Source organism: Oncorhynchus kisutch, linkage group LG23, assembly GCF_002021735.2.
Source record: "Oncorhynchus kisutch isolate 150728-3 linkage group LG23, Okis_V2, whole genome shotgun sequence".
NCBI lineage: Eukaryota > Metazoa > Chordata > Actinopteri > Salmoniformes > Salmonidae > Oncorhynchus > Oncorhynchus kisutch.
The window spans coordinates 24,132,588-24,150,994 of NC_034196.2; the positions used below are offsets into that span (position 1 = coordinate 24,132,588).

The 18,407-nt window shown below is 45.8% G+C and overlaps 1 long non-coding RNA gene across 1 annotated transcript; it reads right to left on the reverse strand.

Annotated features, from left to right (window-relative positions):
• Nucleotides 1-3,584: 3,584 nt before the first annotated feature.
• Nucleotides 3,585-8,629, reverse strand: LOC116356591 (uncharacterized). The gene is made up of 5 exons (XR_004205001.1): nt 8,527-8,629; nt 8,210-8,381; nt 7,364-7,527; nt 6,304-7,108; nt 3,585-3,795 (listed from the first exon to the last, which is right to left on the reverse strand). It is a non-coding gene; the product is annotated as an uncharacterized LOC116356591 (long non-coding RNA).
• Nucleotides 8,630-18,407: the final 9,778 nt, after the last annotated feature.

Below are 18,407 nucleotides of genomic sequence, written 5' to 3' on the forward strand. Positions count from 1 at the left end.
ATTTTAGAATAAGGCTAACATAACAAAATATGGAAAAAGTCAAGGGGTCTGAATACTTTCCGAAGCACTAGCTTGGGGGTAGAAGCTGTTCAGGGCCTTGTTGGTTCCAGACTTGGTGCATTGATACCGCTTGCCGTGCAGTAGCAGAGAGAACAGTTGATGACTTGGGTGGCTGGAGTCTTTAAACATTTTTAGGGCCTTCTTCTTCTGACACCGCCTGGTATAGAGGTCCTGGATGGCTGGGAGCTCGGCCCCAGTAATGTACAGGGCCATACACACTACCCTCTGTAGCGCCTTGTGGTCGGATGCCAAACAGTTGTCATACCAAAGGTTGATGCAGCCAGTCAAGATGCTCTCAATGGTGCCACTGTATAACGTTTTGAGGATCTTATGGCCCATGCCAAATCTTTTCAGCCTCCTGAGTTGGAAGAGGCATTGTCGTGCCCTCTTCACGACTGTGTTGATGTGTGTGGATCATGATAGTTCCTTAGTAATGTGAACCCTTAGGAACTTGAAGCTCTCGACCTGTTCCATAACAGCCCCGTTGATTTGGATGGAAGTGTACAAAGGCCCTCCATTTTGTGTAGTCCATGATCAGCTCCTTTGTCTTGCTGATGTTAAGGGAGAGGTTGTTATGCTGGCACCACACTGTCGGTGATCAGGCCTACCACCGTCGAGACGTCTGCAAACATAATGATGGTGTTGAAATCATGCGCAGTCACGCAGTCGTGGGTGAACAGGGAGTACAGCGTGGCGGTTGTGTTGTTGCCCCCCCTCACCACCTGGGGGCGGCCCATCAGGAAGTCCAGGATCCAGTTGCAGAGAGAGGTGTTTAATCCTAGGATCCGTAGCTTAGTGATGAGCTTGTAGAGCACTATGGTGTTGAACGCTGAGCTGAAGTCAATGAACAGCATTCTCATGTAGGTGATCCTTTTGTGATGTTGGGAAAGGGAAGACTGGAGAGCAATAGAGATTGCCTCATCTGTGGATCTGCTGGGGCGGTATGCGAATTGGAGTGGGTCCAGGGTGTCTGGGATGATGGTGTTGATGTGAGCCATGACCAGCCTTTCCAAGCATTTAATGGCTACAGATGTGGGTACTACAGTGTGTTCTTTGGCACAGTGACTATGGTGGTCTGCTTGAAACATGTAGGATTTACAGACTGGGTCAGGGAGAGGTTGAAAATGTCAGTGAATACACTTTCCAGCCGGTCAGCGTATGCTCTGAGTATGATTCGATCTTAGTCCTGTATTGACACTTTGCCTGTTTGATGCTTTGTCAGAGGGAGTAGCAGGATTTAGTGTCCCGCTCATTGAAAGCTCTAGACTTTAGCTCAGTGTGGATGTTGCCTGTAATCCATAGCTTCTGGTTGGGATATGTAGAGTTGAAGTCAGAAGTTAACATTCACTTAGGTTGGAGTCATTTAAAACTTGTTTTTCAACCACTCCACAAATTTCTTGTTAACAAACTATAGCAAGTCGGTTAGGACATCTACTTTGTGCATGACACAAGTAATTTTTCCAAAAATTGTTTACAGACAGACTATTTCACTTTTAATTCACAGTACCACAATTCCAGTGGGTCAGAAGTTTACATACACTAAGTTGACTGTGCCTTTAAACAGCTTGGAAAATTCCATAAAATGGTGTCATGGCTTTAGAAGCTTCTGATAGGCTAATTTACATCATTTGAGTCAATTGGAGGTGTATCTGTGGATGAATTTCAAGGTCTACCTTCAAACTCAGTGCCTCTTTGCTTGACATCATGGGAAAATCAAAATAAATCAGCTAAGACCTCAGAAAAAAATGTGGACCTCCACTGGTTCATCCTTGGGAGCTATTTCCAAACGCCTGAAGGTACCACGTTCATCTGTACAAGCAATAGTATGCAAGTATAAACACCATGGGACCACGCAGCCATTATACCGCTCAGGAAGGAGACACGTTCTGTCTCCTATAGATGAATGTACTTTGGTGCGAAAAGTGCAAATCAATCCCAGAACAACAGCAAAGGACCTTGTGAAGATGCTGGAGGAAACAGGTACAAAAGTATCTATATCCACAGTAAAACGTGTCCTATATCGACATAACCTGAAATGCCTCTCAACAAGGAAGAAGCCACTGCTCCAAACCCACCATAAAAAAACAGACTACGGTTTGCAACTGCACATGGGGACAACGATCGTACTTTTGTAGAAATGTCCTCTGGTCTGATGAAACTAAAATAGAACTGTTCGTCCATAATGACCATTGCTATGTTTGGAGGAAAAAGGGGGAGGCTTGCAAGCCAAAGAACACCATCTCAACAGTGAAGCACGGGGGTGGCAGCATGTTGTGGGGGTTCTTTGCTGCAGGAGGGACTGGTGCACTTCACAAAATAGATGGCATCATGAGGGAGGAAAATTATGTGGATATATTAAAGCAACATCTCAAGACATCAGTCAGGAAGTTAAAGCTTGGTCACAAATGGGTCTTTCAAATGGACAATGACCTCAAGCATATTTCCAAAGTTGTGACAAAATGGCTCAAGGACAACAAAGTTAAGGTATTGGAGTGGCCATCACAAAGCCCTGACCTCAATCCTATAGAACATTTGTGGGCAAAACTTAAAAAGCGTGTGCGAGAAAGGAGGCCTACAAACCTGACTCAGTTACACCAGCTCTGTCAGGAGGAATGGGTCAAAATTCACCCAACTTAGCCCCTCTTCCTCTCTCTATCACCATCGCTCCTTCGCTGAGCAGAACTGAGAGAGGAGAGGAATCCAAAGGAACATTACAAAATCAATTAAAGAAGACAATGGGACCCTATTCCTTATATAGTATACTACTTTTGATCAGAGCCCTAAGGGACAGTAGAAATGGCAATTAACCTGTTTCAACAGTAACACGTGTATGATGAAATCTCACTTAAAAAACAAACAAATGGCCAACCTAATGCAATGTGTTGAGCTGAGGGGGTGTGTGTGGTCGTTCTGGGCTGAGGGGGAGCTCTGACAAGACTGGGAGGGTTGGTCTGTCTCAGACTGCCCTCTAGTCGCACTTTCAGTCTGCTCACTTCCACTTTTAGAGACTGGATGGGTTCACTGGGACACATGTGCACGCATGCACACACAAACAAACAAACACACACACACGAAGACAAAGACTTCATCCAACTACCTATCACTCACACACACACACACACACACACACACACACACACACACACACACACACACACACACACACACACACACACACACACACACACACACACACACACACACACACACACACACACACACACACACACACACACACACACACACACACACACCGGTTCAGAACTTTACTTCGCTGGTCGGAACAGTGAAACTGAACAACAAAATTAATGGTTCTGTTCAGAACAACACCATCGGGAAACAATTTGGGTTTCAACCACTGGTTCTAAGTCACTTCATGTAAGAACACATTTTGCAACATAACATATATATGATGGTTATAGACAGAACAGCATGGACTCACTATGGTCATTGCCTTGTCCAAACTCACTGGTACCACTGCCAGCCCAGGGCTGGGGGAATATTGATGCTGAGGTTCTCAGCCCAGGTCTGGGGGAAGCTGGATGCTGAGACCCCCCTCCCCTAGTTCTCCCTGAAGACTCTCGTACCCACCTTGTGGTGCTGAGAGGAGAGCCTCCACTGTGCTCCAGCGAGGCGGGTCTCTGAGGTCTTTGTGAGGGGGAGGAGGAGGGGAGAGGGGGTGTGTGTTGGGGCTTCCCTGAGTTCTGCTCCTCTGGAACTGACAGGCTACACAGACTGGAGGGAGGAAGGGAACACAAAGACAGGAACACAAACTGATAAGATTACAAGGGAACCCATAAGCTGTCTGTTTAAAAGTAATGGTGCAGGAGTAGATGGCTGCCATTTTACGGGTTCCTAACCAATTGTGCTATTGTGTGTGTTTTTCTGTGTTATTTGTAACTTATTTTGTACATAATGTTTTTGCCACCGTCTCTTATGACCGAAAAGAGCTTCTGAATATCAGGACAGTGATTACTCAACTCGTACTAGACAAAGATTTTTTCTTTACAGAGTCGGACGCGAAGGATTTACTTCAGACACCGGATAAGGCCCAAATCCCCATCATTCGCTTTAAGAAGAGACAGAGATATCGAGGACATAGGTTGGGTTGCCTTGTAAGAATTCGCCTCTACCATCAGTCCTATTAGCCAACGTGCAATCATTGGATAATAAAATGGATGAGGTTCGATCAAGACTAATCTACCAACAGGACATTAAAAACTGTAATATCTTATGTTTCACAGAGTTGTGGCTGAACAACAACATGGATAACATACAGCTGGTTGGGTTTTCTGTGCATCGACAAGATAGAACAGCTGCCTCCGGTAAGACAAGGGGTGGCTATCTGTGTCTATTTGTAAATAACAGCTGGTGCACGGAATCGAATGTTTAGGAAGTCTCAAGGTTGCTTGTCTGAGGTAGAGTATCTCATGATAAGCTTTAGACCACACTATTTACCAAGAGAGTTTTCTATATTTTTCGTAGCTGGCTATTTACCACCACAAACCGATGCTGGCACTAAGACCACAGTCAATGAGCTGTATATATTCACAAGGCCAGACGGATTACTAGGACGTGTACTGACGTGTACGCACTGACCAACTGGCAAGTGTCTTCACTGACATTTTCAACCTGCCCCTGACCGAGTCTGTAATGTTTCAAGCAGACCACTATAGCCCCTGCGCCCAAGAACACCAAAGCAACCTGCCTAAATGACTACCGACCCGTAACACTCACGTCTGTAGCCATGAAGTTCTTTGAAAAGCTGGCCATGGCTCACATCAACACTCCAATTTGCATACCGCCCCAACATATCCACAGATGACGCAATCTCCATTGCACTCCAAACCGCCCTTTCCCACCTGGATGAAAGGAACACCTACGTGAGAATGCTATACAGCTCAGCGTTCTACACCATAGTGCCCTCAAAGAACCATGGGACTAAACACCTCCTTCTGCAACTGGATCCTGGACTACCTGACGGGCCACACCTAGACACAACAATCCTCAACACAGGGGCCCCTCAGGGGTGCGTGCTCAGTCCCCTCCTGTACTCCCTGTTCAACCATGACTGCATGGTCAAGCACGACTCCAACACCATTATTAAGTTTGCCGATGACACAACAGTGGTAGGACAGCCTATAGAGAGGAGGTCAGAGACCTGGCAGTGCGGTGCCAGGATATCAACCTCTCCCTCAACCTGATCAAGACAAAGGAGATGATTGCGGACTACAGGAAAAGGATGGCTGAGCACGGGCCCATTCTCATCGACGGGGCTATACTGGAGCAGGTTGAGAGCTTCAAGTTCCTTGGGGTCCACAACACCAACGAACTATCATGGTTCAAACACATCAAGACAGTGGTGAAGAGGGCACGACAACGCCTATTCCCCCCCAGGAGAGTGAAAAGATTTGGCATGGGTCATTAGATCTTCAAAATGTTCTACTGCTGCACCATCGAGAGCATCCTGGCTGGTTGCATCACTGCCTGGCATGGCAACTGCTCGGCCTCCGACCGCAGGGCACTACAAAGGGTTGTGCGTATAGCCCAGTACATCACTGGGGCCAAGCTTCCTGCCATTCAGGAACTCTATACCAGGCTAGATGTTAGATGAATGCCCTAAAAATTGCCAAAGACTCCAGCCACCCTATTCATAGACTGTTTCCTCTGCTACCACACGGAAAGTGGTACGCGCCATGTCTAGGTCCAAAAGGTATCTTAAAAGGTTTTACACCCAAGACTCCTGAACAGCTAATTAAATGGCTACCTGGACAATTTGCATTGACCCCCCTCATGTACCTACATGTACATATTACCTCAATTACCTCGACTAACCTGTGCCCCCGCATATTGACTCTGTACTGGTACCCCCTGTATATAGCCTGGTTAATGTTATTTTATTGTTGCCCTATAATTATTACATTTTTTTTTTTACTTCATTTTATTTTTTGTATGTACTTTCTTAACACTTATTTTTCTTAAAACTGCATTGTTGGTTTCAGGGCATGTAAGTACGCATTTCACTGTAAGGTCTATTACACCTTGATTTGATTTAGGCAACTATAATTAGGAATTAAACAGGGAAGGAGTTTAGATAGGCAACTAGGGATAATGTAAGGGCACGGTACAGAGCTGTGTGTGTGTGTGTGAGAGAGAGAGTGAGGAATGTGATGTGAGGTTCGGTGAGAATTACAGCCAAGTCACTGACTGGAGAGAGAGGGAAGGAGTAGGAGAGTAGCTCACCTCGTGGTGGCCATCTGGTGGAAGGGACTGGGTGCTGCAGGAGTCAGGTGACCGCTCTCAGAGCCCACATCTCGGGTGAGATGATCCTATCCTATCCTATCACACAGAGGGTTTGAGAGACAATTTACTGCTGGTTTAGAAGATATTGCTGAATTGTCAAGATAAATGAACAACATTCTTATTATTCAACATTATTTTTCATATGCATAGACCTATACACTTTTTCCTCACTTACTAGCTCTGACTTTACTGATTGATAGCTACTTTGAGGAAAAATGTACTTACTATGCCTATGATATGTGGTTGTCCCACCTAGCTATGGATAAGAGTGTCAGTTAAATTACTAAAAAGTACAACAACAAAAAAACAGATATTTGTTGGTTGAACATGTTTTGGAAACAAGTTAGATGCAATTACATTGTGTTTTCAGTCATGAACAGGAAATGGGTGGATAGTGTGCAAAAAGTAATGACATTTGTTCTTTCACAGCAGACACCAGGTAGGTGAATAAGCAGTCAAAAATGTAATGGAAGCTTGATCCAGTCTCTCAAGTAATTGACCTGAGATTACACTCTCCTGGTCCCAGGCTGCAGTTTGGAGCCCCTCCTCTCTGACGCAGTACTCTCCCCCGACTGGTGAGCCTGCTGCCTCGAGACTTCCTGACCTCTGACCTCTTGCTGTCACTGGCAGGCGAGCCATGAAATGCAGGGGATTGGCTGAGGTCTTTAGGGGAACAAAGAACTGATTTGCTGGTCCTTGGTCTTGCCAGTGGAATGAATGTAGCGTCCTTCTGACCTAGCATTGGCTATCCGAAAACACATAATAGAATTTAGAGTATTAAAAAAAGAATACAATTCAGGAGCTGGTAAGAGTTTATGATGAGCATTTAGAGGCCTGGGTCAAATTCATTAGTGCACAGTCAGCACACCGTAGCAAAAGGTTTGGAACGTAAAACGACAACAAGTTCAGATAGTCACTCTCTGTTTCAGCCAGTTTGCTTCCATTTGGTTCAGTTTGGTTCCTAGTGAATACAACCCCGGTGCAGTGAGTTCAGACTCACCTCTGAGGGAGACATGTGTGGCCCTCCTGGTCACTGGGTGTGGTCCCTCTCTTGTCCCCTCACCGCCTGCATGTGTGGCTTCTTCTCCTGCATCAGGAAAGTCATGGTCTCCCTCTGTCAGATCCAGGTCTAGCAGTCTGTGCACCTCCCTGAAACTCTGGTAGCTGGAAGAGACAGAGCCTTTGGATGTGGTATTTACAAGCAAACTGATATTGACATTACTACTACATTGATCAATTGGCTGCTTTTGAATAGTTCTGTACTTCATATACAGACTAGACTTCTTAAAAAGGATTCACCCAAATTACAAAATGACATATTTCCTTACTCTGTAAGTGGTCTATGGACAAGGTAAGACAGCAATCCATGCTTTGGTTTTGTTTACCTCTGGCCACTGTCTCCAAATGGTAATGTTTTATAATTTTTGTCCATAAACAAATGCAAGTCCATATCTCAAATGTTTTGTTTTTCTGAATCTCAAAGTGTCTAAAATTGTTGGAGTCTTACTGGAACATCAGCAAGCTGAAGTCTCTCTCTACACGTTGGTGTTTGTGACTTAAAGGATCCCTCCACTCCCTCGCTCTCTCCGCTAGCCGAGCTAACCTCCACCCTCATCCCCCCCCCCCCCCCCAGACTCCCCAGGCAGAGGTAACACTGGTCTCTGGAGAGAGAGAGAAAGAGAGAGATAGTGAGAGAGAGAAAGAGAGAGAGATTGCGAGAAAGAGAGTGTCTTGCTTACTGAGGTTAACACTCTTTGAAAGGCAGGCCTCCATTCTGTAAGATAGTATAGTATAGAATAGTGAATACTCTAATGTAGTTTATTCAGTAGCTGTGTTGTCATGGTACCTCAGGGAGTGGCATGTGCTCACTGCCCCCTTCTGGCATGGAGTAGGGGGTGGGGTAAGGCAGTAGAGTGGGAGGGGCCTCTGAGGTGGGGCGGTCCTGTTCAGTCTGCTTCACCTGCTCTTTGAGCTCCTCCAAGCGCATCCCACACTGGAATATACAGCCCTCCAACTCCCTATCACACACACACACAAAGACAAAACACAACGCACACTTGAATGTTCTCATTCCTACCATATGGAACAGCATGTTCTAATAGACCCTTTCTACAACAGTTTAAACACAGTATTGTAGATATCCTGCAGTGTAGTCTCACCTACCTGGGTCAGAGGGGCTCAGCCACTGTCTGCAGTTGGACTCTGTGTTCATCTTGTGCTGCTAGATAACCTCTTTCCAGAGAATCCTGCCCCTGGAGAAGCTAGGGGCAGAGAAGCTAAGGGATACATCACATCATTACTAATACAAAATGCTGGCTATTTAGCACTGGGAGATGCTCCTCTATTTGCAAGACTCAAGGGAGATAAATATCAGAACAATACCTTCATCTGCTCAAACGGTTTGAGTTTCCCTCTCCTCAGGAGCTCTTCAAATGTCTGCACCTGGAGGAATGTGTCAGTCTGCTTTGAGAGAGCCCTCTCCAACTCCAGGGCCCAGGCTTCTCGAGGAAGAGGAGGCCGTTGAGGAGGGACGGTCAGGGGAGATTCCACCAGGTCCTTTAGTGTGGAGAGAAAATAGGTTTGCACCAAAGGACAATTGAAATGTGTGAATTGTTGAATGATTTATTTATTAGGATCCCCATTAGCTGTTGCTCATGCAGCAGCTACTCCTGCTTGGATCCACACATGAGAGGCAGAATCAGCTGTCAATGGAGTGTAAGAACATATTTAGACAAAGCAATATCTGTGTCCCAAATTTTATCTGTGTCCCCAATGTTAGCCTTTTACCCATAGGGCTCTTTTCAAAAGTAGTACACTATAAAGGGATTAGGGTGCCATTTGGGATGTAGAGATCATTCAAAGATGACTATTAGTACCTTGGTGGGCAGACTGTTCATTCAGGTGAATGGAGCCTGAGCTGAGCTCCGTCCTCTGAGCTTGGGGAAAGGTTAAGGTCATGACTTTTTAACCTTCATGGAGCACACCTGATTAGACAGCGTGACTGCAATTGGGTGAGTCAGAGTAGAAGCCCACCTGGAGAGAGAGACAAAACCATAGAGAGAAACAGGTGTCAAATCAATGAGAATTATGCCACCTAAACATAAATTAGGTAAACGATAGCCTAAGGTAAACTATAGCCTACATTTGTTTGAGTCATAAGCTGTTGGGACAGAGGCAGGGATATAAATAAAGACCTTGATAGTTATGCTATCTTGGAGGAGATATGCTTTTCAAAATAGAAAAGTCTGAAGTCTATGGGGTGGCTCTAGCCTCTGTATATCTATGTGTATACAGTATATGTGTATCCATCACATCCTCCATTTTGTGGAGAGTTTTTATCACAACCCCTCTCAGTCTCAGGATGATAGAACTTTGATTAGAAAGAGTGGGTGTGTTAGTGATGGCTGTGGCTGAAGCTGACTGCCCCTCTCTGGTAAGCCCTTGAGACAGTAAATCACAGTGACCTCTGCTTGACCTCCCAAAGTGTCTGTGTAGCACCATCTCAACAAACACAGCTGTCATGACTACCCAGTGCCCACCGAACAGAATGGAGAATAGGCTAACTGTCAGAAACAGCCATTTAATCATTTTCATACAAGCACATATTGGGCTGTGTTCGATAAAGGATTAGGATTGAATTGGCCTTCCCTACATATCTACACTATTAAGTCTCCAGAAGGAGGAGGAGAGAGACAGATGGCTGTGTGCTTGTGTGGGCAAGGAGAAGAGTACGAGGGGCTACGCTGATATGAAATAGTATTAAGAGTAGAGTGCTCTACAGCTGGAGAAGGAATGTGGGACAGAGGACAGGAAGAAGGACTACTCCTCCTAGATCCACATTCGATACGATGTGTGTGAGCCTTAGTTTCCACTTCAAATCAATGACTAGGCTATAACCAACATTAAAGAGGCAAGATACTGTGAATGTCCAAGACTATGAAAACAAACTGTCACTACACTGTCCATCTGAAGAGGACTCCCCTACAGGGCTCTGAAATCAATTACGTCATTTCCTGTTTTTCCGCAAAATCAATGCATGCGATTGTTCTATTGTGAACCGCAGAGTCACTTGACTGTATCCCACATGACAGGATGGGTCTATTTAGTGTTGTTCTAGTATTGGGGTTAGAAAGAAATGAAGACCTACCAACCCAACTGCAAAAGCTAAGTGGTGTTGTTAACCGTCTAACCAAATAGTAAACTGTGATACACAAGCAGGGTAGCCTAGTGTTTAGAGTGTTGGACTAGTAACCGAAAGGTTGCAAGTTCAAATCCCTGAGCTGACAAGGTACAAATCTGTCGTTCTGCCCCTGAACAGGCAGTTAACCCACTGTTCCTAGGCCGTCATTGAAAATAAGAATTTGTTCTTAACTGACTTGCCTAGTAAAATAAAGGTCAAATTAAAAAAGTTGTTCTAGTAATAATGCAGTGTGCTAGAATTTATATCTTATTCTATAGCTTTTTGAGCTACATGAGACCCTAACATTCCTTGGGTTCTACCACCACAAACTCTGTTTGCTACTGTCTAATTCTTTCATTTGACCTACAATACCAATGTGGCTCTTCAGAGGTGCTGAGAATAGTCCAACAACAACAGAGGCTGGTGTTTCTCTTCAGTAGGTAGTGTATTGTGCATGCAGGGTGCCCTCTGAAATAAGCTGTGTACCAAATGGTATCCTATATCCTATAGTGCACTACTTTTGACCAGAGCCCTGAATGGGAATAGGGTGCATTTAGGATGTTTAAACAGGCTATAATCATACAGTCCACTGGAGTAATCATAATCATACAGTCCACTTGACTGGCTGCATCACTGTTTGGTATAGAAACTGCCTGGCATTCGACCGCAAGGTGCCGCGGCGGGTCATGCACACGGCCTAGTACATCACCCTTTTTGCACAAACTTTTTTTGGACTCATCACATACGTTGCTACTTTTTACTATCTGTTACTTTATTCATAGTTACATGTGTATATCTACCTCAATTACCTCATACATCTGCACATCGACTCGGTACTAGTACTCCGTGTATAGTTATCATTACTCAATGTCTTTTAATATTAATTCTCTTATTACGTTTTACTTTTCTAATATTTCCTTTCTCTCTGCATTGTCGGGAAGGGCCCGTAAGCAAAGATTTCACTGTTAGTCTACATCTGTTGTTCATGAAGCATGTGACCAATACAATGTGATTTCATTTGAGGACTAAATATAACCCCTCTGTCTGCTAGACACAACACACACCACAGAGGGGATGGAGGGAGTGTTCAGTGTTACACTGATCTCAAGCTTAGCATTGGTCAGGGGCTGTGTGAATCAAGCGTCTGAGTAGCAGTGTCCCACCGTCCATGTCATCTTTTCATTGAGATCTAAAAGGCAGAACTGATCCTAGATCAGCACTGGGATGCTTGATCCATACAGCCCCTGGACCTTGAACAGAAAACTCTGTCTATGTCCAATTGCTCAATGGAAGTTTTGTAGCACATACAGGTATCGTGATGACACATCTGTGTGCTGACAACTTGTAGACTTGTTTACGTGCTGCTGTGTGTTTTGTTGCTAACCGTACTTTGCTACCTGCCAACTTTACGATTTTTACTTTTTAATTACGGTTTATATTTTTGTTTTTTCCCTTGGTCTACTTTTTTTCATTCAACTTTTTCACTCCGGATGCTTTATCTGGACGTGGTTCGTCAGGACCTCCACCAGCCGATGCTAAGTAGTAACATTAACATGATGCCTTCTAATTGCAGCCGCTGTACTCTGTACTGGAGAACGATCGCCTTACGGCGAGGATAGCTGTCCTGCAAGCCCAACTTCAGACGGAATCGTTAGGCAAGGGTCATTTACGTGTAGGAAAGGATGAAATACCATCTGTGCCACCAGTAAGTACAGATAGTAGTAAAAATCCCCTCGCACAGTCCCCGCAGCCAGACAACTTTCTCATGGCTTCTGGAAGGAAATGCTATAGGAATGCTCAACCAGTGTCGCTCATTCAGCCGACAGAAACTTTGAACCGGTTCTCCCCATTAAGCAGCGAGTCGGAGTCAGAGGCCGAGCCTTCTCCTGTCTCTACTCCTCCTGTTACGGGGTCTGAGATGCCGGAGACTCCGACCATTAGCTCTGACAAATTGAAAACCCTAGTCATTGACGACTCCATTACCCGCAGTATCAGACTTGAAACAAATCATCCAGCGATCATACACTGTTTACCAGGGGGCAGGGCTACCGACGTTAAGGCTAATCTGAAGATGGTTCTGGCTAAAGCTAAAACTGGCGAGTGTAGAGAGTGTAGGGATATTGTTATCCACGTTGGCACCAACAATGTTAGGATGAAACAGTCAGAGGTCACCAAGCACAACATAGCTTCAGCGTGTAAATCAGCTAGAAAGATGTGTCGGCATCGAGTAATTGTCTCTGGCCCCCTCCCAGTTAGGGGGAGTGATGAGCTCTACAGCAGTCTCACAACTCAATCGCTGGTTGAAAACTGTTTTCTGCCCCTCCCAAATTATAGAATTTGTAGATAATTGGCCCTCTTTCTGGGACTCACCCACTAACAGGACCAAGCCTGGCCTGTTGAGGAGTAACGGACTCCATCTTAGCTGGAGGGGTGCTCTCAGCTTATCTACGAACATAGACAGGGCTCTAACTCCCCTAGCTGCCACTAGCACAGTCAGTGTAGTCAGCTCAGCTATCCCCATTGAGACCATGTCTGTGCCTCGACCTAAGTTGGGCAAAGCTAAACATGGCGGTGTTCGCCTTAGCAATCTCACTGGAATAAAGACCTCCTCCATTCCTGCCATTATTGAAAGAGATTGTGATACCTCACATCTCAAAACAGTGCCAATTAATGTTAGATCCCTCACTTCCAAGGCAGTTATAGTCAATGAACTAATCACTGATCATAATCTTGGGCGATTGGCCTGACTGGAACATGGCTTAAGCCTGATGAATTTACTGTGTTAAATGAGGCCTCACCTCCTGGTTACACTAGTGACCATATCCATCCGCGCATCCCGCAAAGACGGAGGTGTTGATAACATTTATGACAGCAAATTTAAATTCGCCCCGATGTTTTCATCTTTTGAGCTTCTACTCATGAAATCTAAGCAGCCTACTCAATCACTTTTTATAGGTACTGTTTACAGGCCTCCTGGGCCATATACAGCGTTCCTCACTGAGTTTCCTGAATTCCTATCGGACCATGTAGTCATAGAAGATAATATTCAAATTTTTGGTGACTTTAATATTCAATGGAAAAGTCCACAGACCCACTCCAAAAGGCTTTCGGAGCCATCATCGACTCAGTGGGTTTTGTCCAACATGTCTCCGGACCTACTCACTGCCACAGTCATACTCTGGACCTAGTTTTGTCCCATGGAAAACATTTTGTGGATCTTAATGTTTTTCCTCATAATCATGGACTATCAGACCACCATTTTATTACGTTTGCAATAGCAAAAAATAATCTGCTCAGACCACAACCAAGGATCCCCAAAAGTTGTGCTATAAATTCTCGGACAACTCAAAGATTCCTTGATGCCCTTCCAGACTCCTTCTGCCTACCCAAGGACATCAGAGTACAAAAATCAGTTAACCACCTAACCGAGGAACTCAATTTAACCTTGCGCAATACCCTAGATGCAGTCTCACCCTTAAAAACAAAAAACATCTGTCATAAGAAACTAGCTCCCTGGTCCCCGAGGCTCCGGACTGGAGACCGACGCTGGAGCCTTCGGACTGGAGACAGATTCATTTCCTACCCATCTTATTCATTAATGCTGTGGGATAAATCAGGTGTTTCTTGGTGGGCTTAAACAAATCTAGTGTGAAACAAAAGTGTAAGCCCACCAAGAAACACCTGATTTATCCCACAGCATTAATGAATAAGATGGGTAGAAAATGAATCTGTTTAAGTCATAAGTAAAGGCCTTTCAAAAAGAGGCTGTCATGATTGACAGTGGCACTTATTTAACACGTTTTGCTTGTTACAGAAGACTACTGTTGTACATTGAATATCCACTAGCAGATTTGTGTAGCATCTCCACTATATCTGTCATGTTACTGTGGTCTTTGTAAAAGTCAATGAACATGTGTGTAGATTATACACTTTTTATCCCCCCGGTGTACATGCACCGAACATCCATAGGCTGGAGCCACCTGGAAGCTTGGTGCATGTGCATATAAAGTCAACTAAATAGGAAACTCAGCAGTGTGTTAGGCCGAGAAACATTATTTAGATGGCTGTTTAATTGGTTGTTGAAAGCTTGAAATGTACACAATGCGAAGGGACCTTGTTTCTAACACCTCAGGCAGAGACATACATACACACATTCCTGCTTCATAGATAACAACCCTAAGGGCAATAAAATAGGGGGTGTGGGGCCATTCTCTTTCAAATGTTCAAACACAGACCCGCCCCAGTTCAACCAGGTCCCTACACATCAATCATCATGACTACTTCAAAGGAATATACATAATTTCACACACCCTCTAAGGCGTGAGAACAGGAACAGGATGCCCTGACCGGATGCCTAAATATGGGCACTCCCTAGAGCACGTGATCACTTCCCGGAAATATATACATAATTTCACACTCCCTCTAAGGCGTGAGAACAGGAACAGGATGTCCTGCCCGGATGGCCAAATATGGGCATGCACACGTCATCCTGACATAGGGTCATAAATCATACGTTTGACATGTGCCGTCTACTTTATTCTCTCTTGTGCGGGGTGCAGGCACAGGACGCACTGGGCTGTGCAGACGCACCAGAGACACATTGCGCAGAGCAGGCGCAGGATATCCTGGGGCGTAGAGACGTACTGCCGGCCAAATGCACTGAGCCGGCACCCTCCGACCTGGCTGGATGCCCACTCTAGCCTGGCCGATTCAGGAAGCTGGAAGGTAGCGCACCGGGCCGTGAACAAGCACTGGAGACACCGTGCACTCCACCGCATAACACGGTGCCTGACCAGTATGACGCTCGCCACGGTAAGCTTGGGGAGTTGGCTCAGGTCTCCAACCTGACTCAACCAAACTCCCCTCTGCCTCTCGTGCCTGCTCTGTTGCCATGACTCCTGGTAGCGAAGTCGTTCCTCCCTCGCTACTTCAGCCTGTTTTCATGGCAGGGTCTTGTCCCCTGCCATAACCTCCTCCCATGTCCAAGATGTCCTCCATTCTCTCTTCTCCCGGGCCCAGGATCCCTGCTCCTCCTGGCCACGCTGCTTGGTCCTTTGGTGGTGGGTAGTTCTGTCACGGCTGTCAAAAGAAGTCGACCAAAGCGCAGCGTGGTGAGCGTACATTTTCCTTTTATTTAAAATGTTGCCAACAAAACAACAAACAACCAACCAAGCTTACAGGGTTATAGTTCCACTATCAAAAGTAAACTACCCAAACTGAAAGGAGGGAAAAGGGCTACCTAAGTATGATTCCCAATCAGAGACAACGATAGACAGCTATCCCTGATTGAGAACCATACCCGGCCAAAACATAGAAATAAAGAAACATAGAAAACAAAACAGAATGCCCACCCAAATCACACCCTGACCAAACCAAAATAGGTCAGGGCATGACAGTCTCAAATAAAACTGTGAAGGACCTCTGCGTTACTCTGGACCCCGATCTCTCTTTTGGCGGACATATCAAGACTGTTTCAAGGACAGCTTTTCTCCGTCTACGTAACATTGCAAAAATCAGAAACCTTCTGTCCAAAAATGATGCAGGGATTTTAGGTTAGACTACTACAATGCTCTTCTTTCCGGCTACCCAGATAAAGCATTAAATAAACTTCAGTTAGTGCTAAACACGGCTGCTAGAATCTTGACTAGAACCCAAAAAGTGTATCATATTACTCCAGTGCTAGCCTCTCTACACTGGCTCCCTGTTAAGGCAGGGGCTGATTTCACAGTTTTACTGATAACCTAGAAAGCATTACATGGGCTTGCTGGTGCTCTTCCATGCTGTCCCTAGGAGGGGTGCGTCACTTGAGTGGGTTGTGTCACTGACGTGATCTTCCTGTCCGGGTTGGCACCCCGCCTTGGGTTGTGCCGTGGCGGAGATCTTTGTGGGCTATACTCAGCCTTGTCTCAGGATGGTAAGTTGGTGGTTGAAGATATCCCTCTAGTGGTGTGGGGGCTGTGCTTTGGCAAAGTGAGTGGGGCTATATCCTGCCTGTTTGGCCCTGTCCGGGGGTATCGTCGGACGGGGCCACAGTGTCTCCCGACCCCTCCTGCCTCCAGTATTTATGCTGCAGTAGTTTGTGTCGGGGGGCTAGGCTCAGTCTGTTATATCTGGATTATTTCTCCTGTCTTGTCCGGTGTGAATTTAAGTATGCTCTTTCTTTCTTTCTTTCTTTCTTTCTTTCTTTCTTTCTTTCTTTCTTTCTTTCTTTCTTTCTTTCTTTCTTTCTTTCTTTCTTTCTTTCTTTCTTTCTTTCTTTCTTTCTCTCTCTTCCTAGGACCATGCCTCAGGACTACCTGGCCTGATGACTCCTTGCTGTCCCCAGTCCACCTGGCCGTGCTGATGCTCCAGTTTCAACTGTTCTGCCTGTGGCTATGGAACCTGACCTGTTCACCGGACGTGCTACCTGTCCCAGACCTGCTGTTTTCAACTCTCTAGAGGCAGCAGGAGCGGTACGTGCTGACTCCTGAGGTGCTGACCTGTTGCACCCTTGACAACCTCTGTGATTATTATTATGAACATTTTGGCCATGTTGTGTTATAATCTCCACCCGGCACAGCCAGAAGAGGACGGCCACCCCTCATAGCCTGGTTCCTCTCTAGGTTTCTTCCTAGGTTCTGGCATTTCTAGGGAGTTTTTCCTAGCCACCATGCTTCTACACCTGCATTGCTTGCTGTTTGGGGTTTTAGGCTGGGTTTCTGTACAGCACTTTGTGACATCAGCTGATGTAAAAAGGGCTTTATAAATACATTTGATTGATTGACACACACACACACACACACACACACACACACACACACACACACACACACACACACACACACACACACACACACACACACACACACACACACACACACACACACACACTTATATAGACTGCCTTGGCTTCCAGGCGCATCTGATCAATAGTGTTCTCTGCCTCAGCATACTTGGTCAGCAGCCTGTTGTAGTCCTCCTAGAGAAAAGAGGGGGCAGGAAAGAGAGAGGAGGGAGGATAATAGTCAAGGCCATGAGCTGGATAGAAAGTAGAGAAGCACTATTCTGAGCTAGACAATTGGAGCATCATTCAGTGAATTAGTGTCAGCGTGTGGAAGACACGGAAAGTTGTTTAGCCTTTGCGTCTGAGTATGTCAGAGTGCTTAGGAATCAGACTTAGTCTGAGTCTGTCAGAACGCTAAGGAATCAGAGTAAGTCTGAGTCGGTCAGAGTGCTTAGGAATCAGAGTTAGTCTGAGCGTGTCAGAATGCTAAGGAATCAAAGTAAGTCTGAGTCTGTCAGAATGCTAAGGAATCAGAGTTAGTCTCCCTCTGTTGTCACTCTCTACCAACCATGTCCTCCCTCTGTTGTCACTCTCTACCAATCGTGTCCCCTCTCTGTTGTCACTCTCTACCAACCGTGTCCCCCCTCTGGTGTCACTCTCAACCAATCGTGTCCTCCCTCTGTTGTCACTTTGTTGTCACTCCCTCTTGGTTCAAGGCTCCAGAGTACCAGGGCAGATCATCCTCTCCATTCTCCACTCCCTCCTCTTCTCCCTCCTCCTCTTCTTCCCCCAGACCCACATTATGCAAGGCGTTCTCCAGTCCTATAATCCCATTCTCATCCATCTGGCTGTGGAAGTCCTCTTCTTCCTCTTCTTTCCTGTCTCCACCTTCCTTCTCATCCCCATCCCACCAGTCCACGTCTGAGTCTATGGAGCTGTAGGGAGAGGGGTGTTGAGGAGCAGGGGTCCAGAACAGAACCCCTGCCCTGGTACTGCGCCCTCTGGTCTCCATCCTCTCTCTCTCTGGTTCTCTCTCTCAAGTCTGACCTCTAGCCATAGGCTGCTCTGGTGCTCCTCTGAAGCCCACCTCCCACAGCCATG